The sequence below is a fragment of the Phaenicophaeus curvirostris genome, chromosome 5, assembly GCF_032191515.1.
Source record: "Phaenicophaeus curvirostris isolate KB17595 chromosome 5, BPBGC_Pcur_1.0, whole genome shotgun sequence".
In the NCBI taxonomy this organism is placed as follows: domain Eukaryota; kingdom Metazoa; phylum Chordata; class Aves; order Cuculiformes; family Cuculidae; genus Phaenicophaeus; species Phaenicophaeus curvirostris.
In genome coordinates, this window is record NC_091396.1 from 44540285 (window position 1) to 44554988 (window position 14704).

Consider the following 14704-nt stretch of genomic DNA (forward strand, 5'->3'; position numbering starts at 1 on the left):
AAACCATGAATGTTGATTGAAGGGATAAAGGCTCCATCTCTTCACAACCCCAGGCTTGGACTTCTGGTCTCTGTAGGAGCCAGGCTATTTTATGTTCCTGACTCTGGTAGCATGTGTCCCCTCCAAGCCCTGTTAGCAGAGGTCAAAACAGAGCCAAGGGACAAGTGTCCTGCTGGACACGTTTCAGGCAGTTGCATTACAGGGGCATCTCCTGGGTGTGGACAGGAGCAGTGAGCACATGCAAGGGACAGATCCGAGAGACCACCTGGGCCGTGGCATTGCATCTGTGGCCACGCCACCTCCAGTTTCCAGTCCTGGGCCAAGCTGGAGCCTTCCTAGCCTCAGACTCAATCTGACTGGCAGCCTAGGTGCTCTCTGCCAGAGCTCTGGATGTGGTGCCAGGTCAGGGTGGGCTGAGAGAAGCCCCTGACTCTTGGAGGGCCCTTGGAGGCTGCCAAAAGCTAAGAGACCAAAAGGATGGGGGAGCAAGAAATGACCACCCCACAAAGAAGCGAGGAAAGAGTGGCTTTCACATTCAGGGTCTCAGCTTGAACTATGTAAGAGGTTTTTTGGTACCCACCACTCTTTGGGAAGGGAGAGGGCAGCGGGGGTGAGCACACAGCTCTGTCGCATCCCCCTTCTCTGCCTGTGATGGGGCTTTGGGGGACCCCGGTGCTTGCCAGACAGCGCTCCCCATGCCAAAGAGCTATGGGCCGCTCTCTGTACCCGTGTCCTGCCACCCAAGTTCGCAGCGCTCTTCACGCAGGGGCTGCTAGCGGGAATTTCCTTGGAAAGCACGAGTCACTTGTCGAAGGTCGCAGCAGCCGCCTCCCGGCCGTCCCACCCGCCGGCAGGGGGCGCCGGCAGCCGGGGAGGCTCGGCCGGGGGAGACGGGCACCCAGCAGCCCTGGCGGGGCTTGAGGGGAGGTGGTGAGAATCATAGAATCACCAGGTTGGAAAAGATCCACCGGATCATCGAGTCCAACCTCTCCTATCAAACGCTAAACCATGCCCCTCAGCACCTCGTCCACCGTCCCTTAAACACCTCCAGGGATGGTGACTCAACCACCTCCCTGGGCAGCCTCTGCCAGTGCCCAATGACCCTTTCTGTGAAAATTTTTTTCCTAATGTCCAGCCTGAACCTCCCCTGGCAAAGCTTGAGGCCATTCCCTCTTGCCCTGTCCCCTGTCACTTGGGAGAAGAGGCCAGCTCCTTCCTCTCTACAACCTCCTTTCAGGTAGTTATAGAGAGCAATGAGGTCTCCCCTCAGCCTCCTCCAGGCTAAACAACCCCAGCTCTCTCAGCCGTTCCTCATAAGGCCTGTTCTCCAGCCCCCTCACCAGCTTTGTTGCTCTTCTCTGGACTCGCTCCAGAGCCTCAACATCCTTCTTGTGGTGAGGGGCCCAGAACTGAACACAGGATTCGAGGTGCGGTCACATCAGTGCCAAGTACAGAGGGAGAATAACCTCCCTGGACCTGCTGGTCACGCCGTTTCTGATACAAGCCAAGATGCCATTGGCCTTCTTGACCACCTGGGCACACTGCTGGCTCATGTTCAGTCAGCTGTCAACCAACACCCCCAGGTCCCTCTCCTCCAGGCACCGAGAGGGAGCTCTCCTTGGGGCCTGAAGGGACAGGACAAGGCACAGCAGTTCTAAACTGGAAAAAGGGAGGTTTAGGTTGGTTATAAAGTAGACGTGCTGGGAGCATGGTTGGAACACGTGACCAGGTGTCCTGGAGAAGCTGTGGATGCCCTGTCCCTGGAGGTGTTTGAAGTCAGGCTGGATGAGGCTTTGAGCAGCCTCATGTAGTGGAAGATGACTGCTGGTGGCGGGGGAGTCGGACTTGTATATCTTTAAAGGTCCCATATGACCCAAACCTTTCTGCAATTTTCTCATTTGGTGTATCGTCCCGTGGTGTCAGATGGTTCTTATCAGAGACACGAGCCTCTCCATGCTTCTTCCTGGCCATTTCATCTGCTGGCCCTTCTCCTTGCAAGATAACCGAAGTGGCTCAACAGCTGGGACCACCAACAGTAACTCTCAGGGTGCCAGCAGTCCCCTCCAGCACATGTCCATCTCCTGTTTTGTGAGATCCACATTCAAGTCATAATCCCTGTGTTCCTTCCCACACTCATCAATTCAGGCAAGAGCCTTCCCCAGGGCACAATACAACATTTTTCCTGAACCCCAGGCAGATGAGGCACGTCACATCTCTACTGCTTATATGCCTGTCCCAGCTCCCTAGTGTCCTTCATATACTACCTTTAGTTCCCCCCGCAAAACCACTCTCATCTCTTCACCCCCAAGGAAGAGCAGGTGCTGCCTCACCCCCAAAGCACCAGGCCTGATGTAGTGCTGGGATGACGGGCTGAGCGTTCTGCTTCTGTAGGTTGGTGCGACTGCTCCTGACTCCCTTCTCGCTGGACTGCTAGAGAGTGGCAAGGCCTGTGGGCAGCAGGAACCTGGTTTCCCAACAAGAATCACTGGTCTTGCCAGCTCCTCGCCCCTCTCTCCTGCAACCAGCTCATCCCAGAGTGCAAGCAGCCCATGGTGCTCCCTAGAGCTTGGTCACAGCTCCTTTCCCTTCCTCCTCACTCCCCACCTGCTGCCCCCGTGTGCTGCCCTGGGGGCAAGGGCATCCAGCCTCACCCCTTGGCCTGCAGCCAGTCACAGGCAAAGGATACTTGGAGGTGTTTTCTTTGCAGTTTTTCATAGAATCATTCTCACTTTGTGTTTGAAAAACTGCCTCCTTTGCCCTACTCAGCAGCTGCCGAAGGCAACTCCGTGACACTGTGGTAAGTGGTATTAACTAACCTTTGCCAGTGGCCTGCCTCTCTTGTTTCATTTTGAGCCAAGGGCAGCAGGTATTAATTTATCTTTGTCCCTATTGGTTCTTCTATTCAACTTGCTGGAAAACAACCCGCAAAAATCCCCAACCTTGATATTTACCAAGAGACGTGGAAACTGCTTTTATTACCATTGGTGCCAGATGTGCCAAGCAGCGCTGTCACCAGCATGGCCCATGGCTGGGCAGCAGGACTGGAGCTGGGGAAGACTTCTGTGCTGGCAGGATGATTGCAGAGAAATGAGAAAAAAACAATTGCTGCTTCCCTGACCCTAGAACTATCACCTGGCTCCCCGTGCCTTTGTGCATTTTGTGTTTATTTGTGGTCAGTGGTTGCCAGTGATTGGATTGTGGGGGTGAGCTGGTAGGATGCAGGCACCAGCTGTAGGAATGGGATCATGGGCATCCCCTACCCTCATGGAGGCACTGTTCTCCTGGACTTGGAGAACTGCCCCAGAGGATAGAGCCTGGTGGGTCAGTTGTCCCTGGTTAAGGGCACGAACCTCCCCAAACCGCGCAGCAGGCAGGGTGGCTGGGTATATCTCCCACCTGGGAGGTGGGGGCAGACAGGGTGGGTGCTGTGACAGTTGTAGCTTGCTTTGCTGACAGGGAGCCCACTGGCAGTGTCTCTGCCACCAGTCCTTTCTGTCTGAAGAAAAAATACCCTTCCTTGCAGCCAGGAGGTCTCCCTGAGTATCGCTGGGCAGGGCTGCTGGCAAAAGCTGGCACCCAGGGCAGCATGGCTGGGGCTTGCCTCTTCTCTGTGGCTGAGCCCCTGGAGCAGAAGCCTGTGAGCAGATGGCTGGGGCTGGCTCCTCCACTGCAACCACCTCTTCCCACCACCTGGTCCTCTCCAGGCCCTCAGAAGCCTCAGGAGAACCTGAGGAACCAAGGTTGGAGGCCCTTTCAGTTACCATCGAGGTCATTCTCGGGGGTCTCGGCCGTGACCCAATCGGACGAAGGTCCTGTCCCGTTGACCGTCATGGCGGCTACTTGGAAGCTGTAGTGGGTCCCTTTCTCCAAGCCTGGTGGGACCGAGAAGAAGAAGAAGGAGGAGAAAAGGTTTTAATTCCAGGTGCAGTCAGTGGCTGAGATGCTTCCCCAAGCCCTCGCACCCACAGCAGCCTCGGTGGCTCTGCCTGCATGCAGCTGGGTCTTCTGCCCAGCACGGGCACATTTCAGCACCTCACAGCGCTTCTGGGGAGAGTGCAACTGCGGAGCTGGGGCTGGCAGGAAGGCACAGAGCAGTTCACACAGACCAGATCTGAGCCCTGTGGCCCAGGCATTGCCTGGGTCCACGTTCGGTTTGGAGCTTGGTGGCAGATGCAGCCTGTGGTTGTGGGATGAGAGAGTTTGGTGTCACTGAGCTTTTGGATTCGTCTGCCAGGCTGTGCAAAAAGTTAATCCAAATTAGCCAAGGTAGCAGGCTAGTGCTGTGGTGTAAAACCCTCCAGCAGATGCTCTGCTGCTGAGTTAAAGTGGGTTTACTGTAAATGTAGTGACCAGCTCAAGTGGACTCCAGCTCAGGGGCTGCATTTGGCAGAACAGGCGGGTCTGCCTGCGGTAATAAGCTCTTTGTGAGCAAAGCCTGCCCGGGGGGAGGGAGTGAGCCTAGTTGTACCAAGGCTGCTTTAATTCTGAATAAGAGAAGGGATTTATTGTACTGCAGTTGCTTCCAAGTTTAATATAGCTTAGCCATTCTGAAAGTTTCTACGCAGACAGGCTCTCATCTTTCCCCAGGGCTAGAGGAACAGCTTTCCTCTCTGCAGCCCTGTGTCCAGCTGTCCGTGCACAGAACATGAGCGGGGTGCCATGGGGCTTGGGGAAAGGTTAGCCCCTGGGGAGGAGGAAAAACTTGTCACCCGAGGCAGGAGGTAGGTCACCATGGGCAAGACTGACAGCTCCACATCCCTGTCCAGCTTGAGGGACTCTACTAGACAAAAAGGCCCCATGTCAGCAAACTGATGGGCTTTTCCAGTGCTGCTGGCTGCCAGAACTGTGAGATGGAGCTCCTAGGAAACACTAGCAAGAAGCTGCTTCCAAAAGCCCACATGGATCTCAGCAAAAGCAAGGTTTAGGCCTGTGTGACTGTAAGGTTTCACTGCAGTCTGTCATGTCTCAAATGAAGCTTCAGGAACAAGATCCTTTGCCAGTAACCACCACCTTGTGCTGATGTTATCTAGTTTCTGCAGAATGAACTTGCTGAGTTGTCATCTGTGGCGCTGTCAGGGGAAGTCCTGACTCCTGACACTGCAGTTCCTGCCGCTGCGGTGCCATGGCCCCGATTCCAGTAGCATCATGTAAGCTGGTTAGAATTGTTGGACATCTGCCTATGCTGAAATGGCCAGGGGTCAACAGGAAAAGGTGGGCAGCAATGCTTTGCCACAGGCCTGTGGGCTCCCAAACCCAGTGGAGCCTTTGTGCTGGCCAACATGTAGTTTCTGGCTGAGGCTAAAATGGCTGCTGACATCTCAGTGCAAGGTGATGCTGAACGCCTGGTGACCAAAAAGTTAGCATGAGGGGGTTTGTGCTAGATCTAATGTGTGTATTAACAAGTGCCTCTCAGCACGTAGGCTTCCAGCTTCTGCGACAGAGGCAAATTCCATGGGTGCCAGGCAAAGTCACTGCTGCATTATGTTGATGTTTGCTGAGCGAGGCATCCCTTTTCTTCGATGCAGACTTTTCCTGTAAGCAAAGTGACTTGACTCATTCACCAGCTCTTGCCAGCAGATGATAGATGTGAGGCTAAGTCAGCCAAGGTGCTGCTGTGTGCTGGCACCGCTGTGTGACCGGGCAGGACGATGGCACTGCTGTGTGACCGGGCAGGATGGCGGCACCCCATGCTGCAAGTGTATTAGGCTGGGAAAACCAAACTCACTGATTCAAACAAACTCCCCTGGGTGCAGGCATGAGGAGTTCACTGTCTGCAAGGGAGAGATGCAGAGCTGACTTAAGTGTGGCTGCAAGCACCTGCTCTGCTGCCATTGCACACCTGCATGTTTCTGGCTTACATGCACAAGTTTTAGGATTAATCTAATCTGCCAGTTTACTCTGCTGGGCCACTCTGCATGTGACATGGAGTCTTGTTTAGGCAGGTCTTTGGGGCACCTTTCTTCACCTGAGAGCAACCATCTGCCATGGCTGCAAGGGCTGGTGCTGCTCAGTGGCTGGGTATGTACGCTGGGGTAGCAGGACCTCAACATTTCTCCCACTCATGCTCTGGAACACAGCTAAACGCTAGGTGGTTTAGATGAAAATGCCAATGGGTTCAAGGCTCTGTTCTAAATTCTGGATAGAGACACCCAGTGAGTCCTACTCACTGTGCAGCAGTGGGGAAAGGAGGAAAGCTGCATGAGGAATGGGCTGAAGAAGACTACATTCATCCTTTAGAACCACAATGCCATCTTAGATGGCTGTAGGGCAGCTTTCCCGAGGTCCTGTGCTTGCTTCTGGTTGTTCTGCTGTGAAAACAAGATACATCCAAAGATGGGTGCTGACCCAAATTAGGGCTGCAGATAAATTTCCCTGTGTGGAGACTAAAAGTCCCACTTGTTTAGAGTGGAAACTAGTGAAATGCCATGTGATAGAGATATGCAGAGCCATGCCTGGCTTAGAGATAAGTCTGTTACTCTGCTCACCCCCTCAGAAGATGTTCAAAGAAATGGAAAGACAACTCATTTCAAACTGGTAAATTGACACACTTCTCACAGAGCCAGCAAACCGGTTTGTGCAGGTGAACAAGATGCCCTCTCAGCCGACACTTTCAGAGGACTCACAGGGGATCAGGTATTGATAGGAAAAACAAGGATACCCAAAACTCAAGTCAGAAAGTTTGGCTCGAAAAAGATATGAGGTAGCATGGTTCTTGGACATCTGCTTCGGGGTTTAGGTGAAGAATGGTGGGAATGAGTTTCTGTCTTTTCTCTGTCCCCTCTTTGAAGCCATTGTTGGCAGTTGTTAGTGATGGCAGGAGGAAGACGGGCTCTTCAAGCCAGGGCCTCGCAGTAGCACTGGTAGCCCAGCTTGCGGTGCAGCGCTTCCCGCTTGTCCCGCTTCCAAAGCGCCATCAGGGATGAGGTGCCACCGAGAACACACAAGTCAGCTGTGTGTGGGCACTGGCACTGACAGCCACTGCCAAAGCTGTAGGAAAAGCAGACATGCCCCCAGAGTCTGGATAAGAAGCATCTCTGTCATATGCTGGGGCACTGAAATGCAAGGGTGGAAAGCATAGGATTGGTGGTCATCTGAAACTGCCCCTTCTACCCCTTCTCTGCTGCTCTGAGCCCCCTGTGAAACTTGGGTTTTGCAAGCCCTGTGAAAGAGCCAGCACTAAACAGGTCCTCCCTCATGCCCAAGCAGCGGACCATGAGCCTTCTTCCTCTCATTTCTCTCAAAACGGGTTGAGGATCCCTGAGCTGGCTGGGAGCTCCACGGGATGGCCAAGGCGAAGGGGCAGAAGCATTCTGCTGCTGCCTTTCCGGGTGACCCGCTCCGGGACGGGATGTCTCCTGGAGAGCTCCCAGAAGAGGAGAGCTCTGTGTGGCAGCCAACAGGTGTGCCAGCACGTGCCAATGCACTGCCTGAACCGATGGGGCTTATAGACAATTATGTGTGTTTTGCTAACTCTGCCAGTGGTGTGGTACTGCTGATCAGTGCTACTTGCATGGGCGCCACGTGTTCCTTCTGCATAGCTTCCCAGCTTTCTCCTTCACAGCCGCTCTGCTCCAGGCTACCTCCCTTGTGCTGCCTTCAATGCACTGTGCTCCAGCACCACTTTATGGGCACCACGCACATCTTGGGTGCAAACTCAAGGTATGTGTGTGCCCATAAGTGCAGCTACTTGTGCTGAACACTTCCTCCAACCACACTGCATGAGCTGAAGGCTTTGTGAAACACTTCTTCCCACCAACTGGGGTGAGAGGAAGGGAGAACCGATGTATACATCCCCCCAAGCCGAAAGTGAAGCAGATCCCATTGGGATGGGAGTGCAGTACTGGCATGAGTGCTGTTCATAGTCATCTCCTGCTGACATGGGTGTCTCAGTGTGGCTGTAAGAACATATTCTAAATAAGCTGTAGTCAGTTTGGGAGGCTTGAACAGTCTTTTGATGACGGGTGGTGCTGAAGAACATTTTCCCCTGAATGGAGTCATGGAGCAGCCACATAATAATACACTCAAGGGTCATGTATTAATGTAAGAGACAAGTAATGCATTCACCCTTTCCCTCTGTACTATGGGGTACGGCTGCAACCAATGCCTCTGAACAGCCATTGTCCTGTTAGGCTGTGGTTATCTCCTAGGGGCACAATTTTTGCTTGTTAGTTGCTGTGGTTGGATTCACTGCAGCACTAGCAGAGTCCCAAAACTGTGTCCTCCTGCCACAGAAGCAGGGCTGAAGAGTCACACGTCCCTCCTGCCTTTGTGTAGCCTGGAAATACACATGCTGAGCAGCATGAAGGAAGCTGGGGCTGTGGCCCCTTATCAGCACCGGTAAGTTTACCCCTGTGTGGATCGGCCCTTCTGGTTAAACGGGTCACTGCCCTTCCTCTTTGGGCCTTCCCCATCATCACCGAACGAGACTGCCACTGAGATGAGTCAAACCGTCAGACAACATCTGCACCCTCCGCACGCCGTCCATGCGCTTGGATAGTTTAATGGGTGGGCTCAGCCCAGGCAGCGGAAGCAAAGAGAGCCTGGTGAACTGGGGAGGGGGTGGGGGGAGACAGCATCTGGCTGCTGAGCCTTTTCAACGCCCCAGGCATGTGGGTATCAAGGGTGGCTGTGTAGTCTGGCCTGTTTCTGCCTTCTGAGTACTTGCTCATGAGCTGCTAAGTCCTTGCCAGGAGCAGATTAGAGGTTGCTCAACTAATTACCCAACCAGTTCACATGTACAGGACAGGAGGAGGAGACTGTGGTTCATACTTTCAATAGATTGGTTTGAACTCTAATTATGTGTGCCTTGAGACTAAAAATCTCATAGGTGTTGGAGGTCAGACCTTGGCAATCTCCTGCCAGCCCTGCAGCTGGGAGGCTCTGGCCGAGTTTATTCTCCCCCACCAGCACGTTCAGATGGACTCAAGCTACCTGGAGCTCTATGTCCATATCTGGAAAGCTAACACATTTGGTGTTTCCTTTCTATAGTTCTCTTCTTTTATAACATAGACATAAAAAGCAATAGTGATGACACTCTAAAAAAAAAAAAAAGCCATAAAAGTGCCAAAGCCAAGTATTGAAGAGCGTGAAACTGCCAGAAATGAGTTTGCCTGGACAACCTAGCTTCAGCTGTCTTGTGCATATGAACACCTCCTGCATTTTGCCCTGGATTGCTATCTCTTCAGCACGCAGGCTGGCCCTTGGCTGGAGCGAACAATGAGCTGGTCAGGTAGGCTGCCTCTTCTCAGAGCAGGGCAAGAAAACTCCTATCTAATTGGCGAAGCAAAGAACTGCAAAAAGAAAGGAGGGTCTCCTAGGTAGACACTTGGTCCTTCCCTGGAGAGCTGGATCTGTGCCTGCCCCTGCCTCGAAGTTACTCTGTGAGTCGGTGAGCCACATAAGCAAGAGCTTTCACAGGAGCAGCCTCGTGTTCCTCATTTGCTGGGGCTAATTTACAGAAGTGTTAAAAGTTTGCAGCTACAACTACAGACACCAAGAGCTGCGGTTTGGTTAAATAAAGTGCTACATAGAGCCAAAACCACTGAAAAGTTAGATCCCAGATGGTCCAGAGTGTGTGTCCGAAATGAACGAGTATTTAAAACATGAATCGCTGTCTCTTGTTTTGCAACTGTTAAATAGGGATAACTCCATCCCCTCCCACCGTCCCTCCCCCTCGCTCCCCACCTCCCCCGCACATGAAAAGGTTAATCAGAAAACAGCTTCAGTAATAGTCCTGAAGCAGTCACTCAGTGCTGAAGTGATAAGTGCTAGAGTCAGTGAAGAAATGGAAAAGCAGGATGTTGGACAAGGCTCCGATCATAGGAAAATGATTAATGTAACATAGACATCCCAGGGAAGAAATCTTCGAGGATCACACAGTTGTAGAGCACAGTATGTTACATGGCATGAGGGTGTAAATGCAGCATGCTTAAGGGAGCTAATTCTGGGGTTTCTGTACTTTTGTGTGCTTTCACTTGCAACCTTCGCCATTTATCAGTACCTGTTTTCTCTACATTGGCAGGTTGTGCCCAGTAAGGACTGGAAGCTTTTGTGTGCTTGCTCTTTGCTAGGTAGGATGAATGTGGTGGGATTATGCTTAAGATCTCCTGCCACAACCTTGCTCTCATACTCACTCAGTTCAACTGAGACAAAATAGCCCTGGCGATAGAGACATGCCATCCAGCTGGAGAAGCTGCCCAAGTCGCGGACAGGACTAACACATGCTAACAGTGCAAGACACATCAGAAGCTTGTCTGGTAGAGAGCAAGGACTTCGTTCAACACCACCGTTCACTTACTATTTCTTATCAGCACCAAATCCCACACAAAAGTCTTCAAACTCATGTGGGGAACAATAAACAAATTGTTCCAATTGTCCAAATAATGTAAGAAATTATTTCTATAAAAAGCTACATGTGAAGGAGAAACAGCTTTGGTGGTTTACAGGAGGCTGAAGTTGGCAGCTGGTCTAGGTTGGGTTTTTAAATAACACTATGCACTGAATGGCCATGCAAACAAGATAAGTGAGATGGGTGAGGAGAGATGCAGTTCTGAAGTTACTGCCACAAGCCTGCAGCAGGTGAGAGGGCTGGAGCAGCAGGTTTACAAGGAAATTCTAGCAACCACTGGTGCTGAGGAAGATTTTTGCACAGGTGGGACAAAGGGACCCTTCTGAGCTTTGGAGGCAATGGGACTGGCTTCATGTAAGGCTGAGAAATGCCCCATATGCTCTCTGGGCTCTGAGAAGCCCTTAGAATTTTTAAACGAATTTTTTCCTTATTTAAACCCCGGGAATGTAACTCTAACCCATCCTGCAGAGGCAAGATTCAAACTCAAAGAGAGGGTTTTTTTTTTCCCAGCCACTTTATATGAAGGGGCTTAAATAACTTCCCCGAACTACCCATCCCAAGGTCTTCATAACCCCATCCTGCTTCGAACCACAGACTTGAACCTTTCCTGCTGCAGTTGGATACTGATGCTTTTTACCTTACACTGGCTATGCAGGAAACAGCTGACCACCCTTTCCATTACAACATATCAAAGACTGCTCCTTCCTCCCTCCCACCCACTTCCCGCCTCCAAGACTTCTCTTTTCTAGGCTAAATGGACCCAATATTTTCTCTCCTTTCTCTTAGCACAAGATTTCTGTGTATTTATCCTTTGTATTGTTTTCTTCTGGAATTTTCCACTTCTGGACTTGGGACTCTGAATGGCTCCTGGCCCTGCAGAGGCAGCATGGGCCAGTTGTCTCCTCTGCCTTGCACCTGGCACCGCAGGCTGAGACCCGGCCTCTGTGCTGCTGGCAAAGCTTCAGTTTGATGCTTTGCAACCCCTAGATTTTTCCCTGCCAATTTGCTGCCCAGTTGGTTATTCCCCAGTTCTTCTACCTACATTTCACTTTGCTTTACATTTGCATGTGCTCTTGCTGAACTGCATCTTGCTGCTTTCAAACCATTTCTCTGGCAGTCGTGGTCGCTCTAAGCCTCCGTAGTCCCTGCAACTACTCTCTCCTGGAGAGAACAGGACTCCCATCAGCAGTGCTCGGTGTTATTCAGAAGAGGCAAACACAGAACTGGATGGCTCTATCCTTCCCCTTAAAACCTCTGGAAATATCCCTGCTCTGTCAAGCTGTTGGTACGCAGTAACCTAACACTCGTGAGTTCATCCAGTGCCATCGACAGAGATTTTGCAGCTACTACGATTAAGATCAAGAAACCTAAAAGATCTCAGAGAAAAAGAGAGGGGATGCTACTAATGGTGTAAATTTAGTCACCTAAATCAACTTCAGAGATTACGAGGCTGGCTCCTGAGCCTCCTCCTGATAGCAAGAGAGAGGGAGATCCTGGGAGAGACAGCAGGACATCAGCTCCCCGTGTTGTGCCTGCAGCAGGTGCCCAGGGCTGTGAGCAGACATTGGTGGAGCCACACTGGTGGTTTCTGCTGATCTGGGTTGGGGGATCACAGCTCTCTGGAGGAACAGCATGGGGCACTGCAAGGAGGCAACATGGGTCCTGCCTGGCCCAGGGGAACAGTATGAAGGTTCTGCCCACCTTCCTGCCAGGACACACTATCCCATTTACAGCACACTTATTAATTGTTCATAAGTGACAGGAATTCATTAGCATCATAGCCAGCTTGAGGGTGAGGAGGTTCTTTGAGTGAGAAGGGATGCTCTCTTATTTCTGCTCAACAAGAACAAGTGTCCAAACCCTCTCTTGCAACACCGCCCTCTCCTGAGTTTTCTCCATCAACTGTTAATAAAATCCCAGCTCTGGGCAAACCTGAGTGCAGCTCAAAACTTTCTTCCTGTGAATCAAAGAACGACCTTTGCCATAGCCACGTCTGGCCAGTTTTGCACTGACCATCCAGCTCCTGCTGGGACACGTATCTTCCCTGGACCACATCCTGCTGACACACCCACCGCTTTCCCAGTCGCATCCCTTCAAGTTGCTGGCCTTGCTAGACACAAAAGGAAGGAATTCAGCTTATTTGCCCAAGGATGGAACAAGGATACTTATCCCTGAGGAAGGAGCTCCCTGCATCCTGCCCTGAGCAACAGCAGCCTGTAGAGCAGAGCAGGCCTGGCAGTCTCCGAGACCTGCATGTTGGAAGAGGAGCGTGGGTTTCCTTGGGAGAGTGGGAATCCAGTGACATGCTTCCTGGAAAGGAAGAGCCACACAGGGTTGCAGAGTTCAGAGGAAGTGTAGCAATGCAGTGGGCGAGTGAATGTTGTTGGTCATGCTACTAGCCAGTGCCTTGGGAGGCCTGAACTCAATGCCCCACAACCCCCTTGTCTCACCACTGCCTTTGGCTGCTCCTGTCCCAGAGCCAGCTACACCAGGGGAGCCCTCCCTGCTAAAGGGGGGCTGCATTGCCAGGAGAACGGATCCCTCAGGGTGGCTTATGCTGAGCAAGCAAATCCTCCCAGACATGTTTGAAAATGTGGAGGATCCTAGCATTTCCCTACAGCACACTGGGAGAAAAAATGCACTCAGGCTTGTGAAATGTTCACGTTATACAGCTAAGACTAGCACAGCAGTGCCACAGGACTTTTCTAAAAAGGGAAATGGACCAAAATGGAGCAGTTTTGCTACTGGAGCCAGGCAATTTCCCAGAGCTGCCCAACCAACAGCCAGCCCCACACAGTTCTTGCTTTTGGCTATGTTCACGCCTTTGCTGGCTTCAGGAGCAGCAGGGCTAGCAAGAAATGCTAGCAATGCCCATTCAAGTCTGCACTGTGCTCCAAACACGTGGTTTTCCACATATGTGCCTTCTGTGCTTCAGTAAGACTACAAACCCAAACCTACCAGTACTTTTACCCTGATGACAACTGCATTTCAAGTGCCCTTGCTGACACTCTGCTGAGACTTGCTCGTTGCTTCTGCTTGGGGCAGGAGAAACTCAACCAAAACACCAATATATAGCAAAAACCAGTAAGTGGGAAACGGGAGTTGCTGCTTTCCGCAGAAGTGGGTTACTGTGGATGGCTTAATTCCTGTTTCAGTATCTGCTCCTCACGGCACACATGAAAACTTAGCCACTCTGAAGATGGGTGCTCCTGTTTGTGGATAGAGAGCCTGTTGCCACGTGGCTCCAGTTCATCCCGCTGGCTATGGTGACATAAACAGATTAGAAACCAAACTACTCCTGCTTTGGCACTCCCTGTTCCTGCATTGTCACCCCCAGAGCTGCTAGCATGGGGTACCCTGAGGACACTCCTGAAGCACTGCTGTCCCAGGACCTGCTTGCACATCTTCAGTCTACTGAGACTCGTCGTAAGGATGGAAGTAGTTCCGCACAGTACAGACCAGGAGAGAAGAAAATGGGATGCAAAGCAGTTTGCCTTTGCTGCCATCTACACGGGCCATTGCCCAAGTTGGGCTTCTGGCAGAGGGAGAATAGCAAGGAAACAACCTCCAAAGTGTCATAATGCTCTTGTCTCCTCGTACTCCTGTCCCACATCTCCTACTGCCATCTGTGTCGAGAAGGGGTGAGAGGGGAACAGACAGGGAGTCAGGACCCTTATGTAGCTGTCTCACATCCCCTGCAGCACAGCCAAGCTCATACCATAGCATGGAGTGAAAATTAGGTCTCAGGTTTAGCTTCTGGGTCCACAGACCATAACATTTAAAGCACTTCAGTTTGTGTGCCAGGGTTGATATTCTCTTTATGGGCCAGGGGGTGAGGTACTAAGGTTTTCAAGCGCTGAAGGGCTTTGCCTTATAGAAAACAACTGTCCTACTAAAAACCAGTCCAAATGTTCTACAACCCCAAGTCTTTTTTCTTAGATGGGACTGATGCTTCATCATACGCATGTGAACCATCTGCACAAACAGTGTTTACATGGGATCTGCTGAGAGTACCTGAACCCTCCCCAGGTACCATGTTAAAGGTGTTGGGGGCAGTGGGAGGGGTAGGTGGGTTATAGGGAAGTGGGTGGCTGCCTGGAATTTCCGCAGCTGGGCTGGGGTGGTGGAGGCTGCCTGGGGCTGGACCAACCTCCTGCCTGCACAGGGTTGGCACAGTACACGGTGCCCCTGGAATTTCTGGGGCTCCCGGCAGAGCCTCCTCCGCACTACTCTCCTCTGAGGGTCCAGGTTTCACAGACGGAGCTGGGGCTTTTCTTCTTTTCCATCTCTGCTGTTTATCTCAGAGAAAACCCATCTCGCTGCTTTTCAACCGTCTGAAGGTGTTTTTCGGGGGTT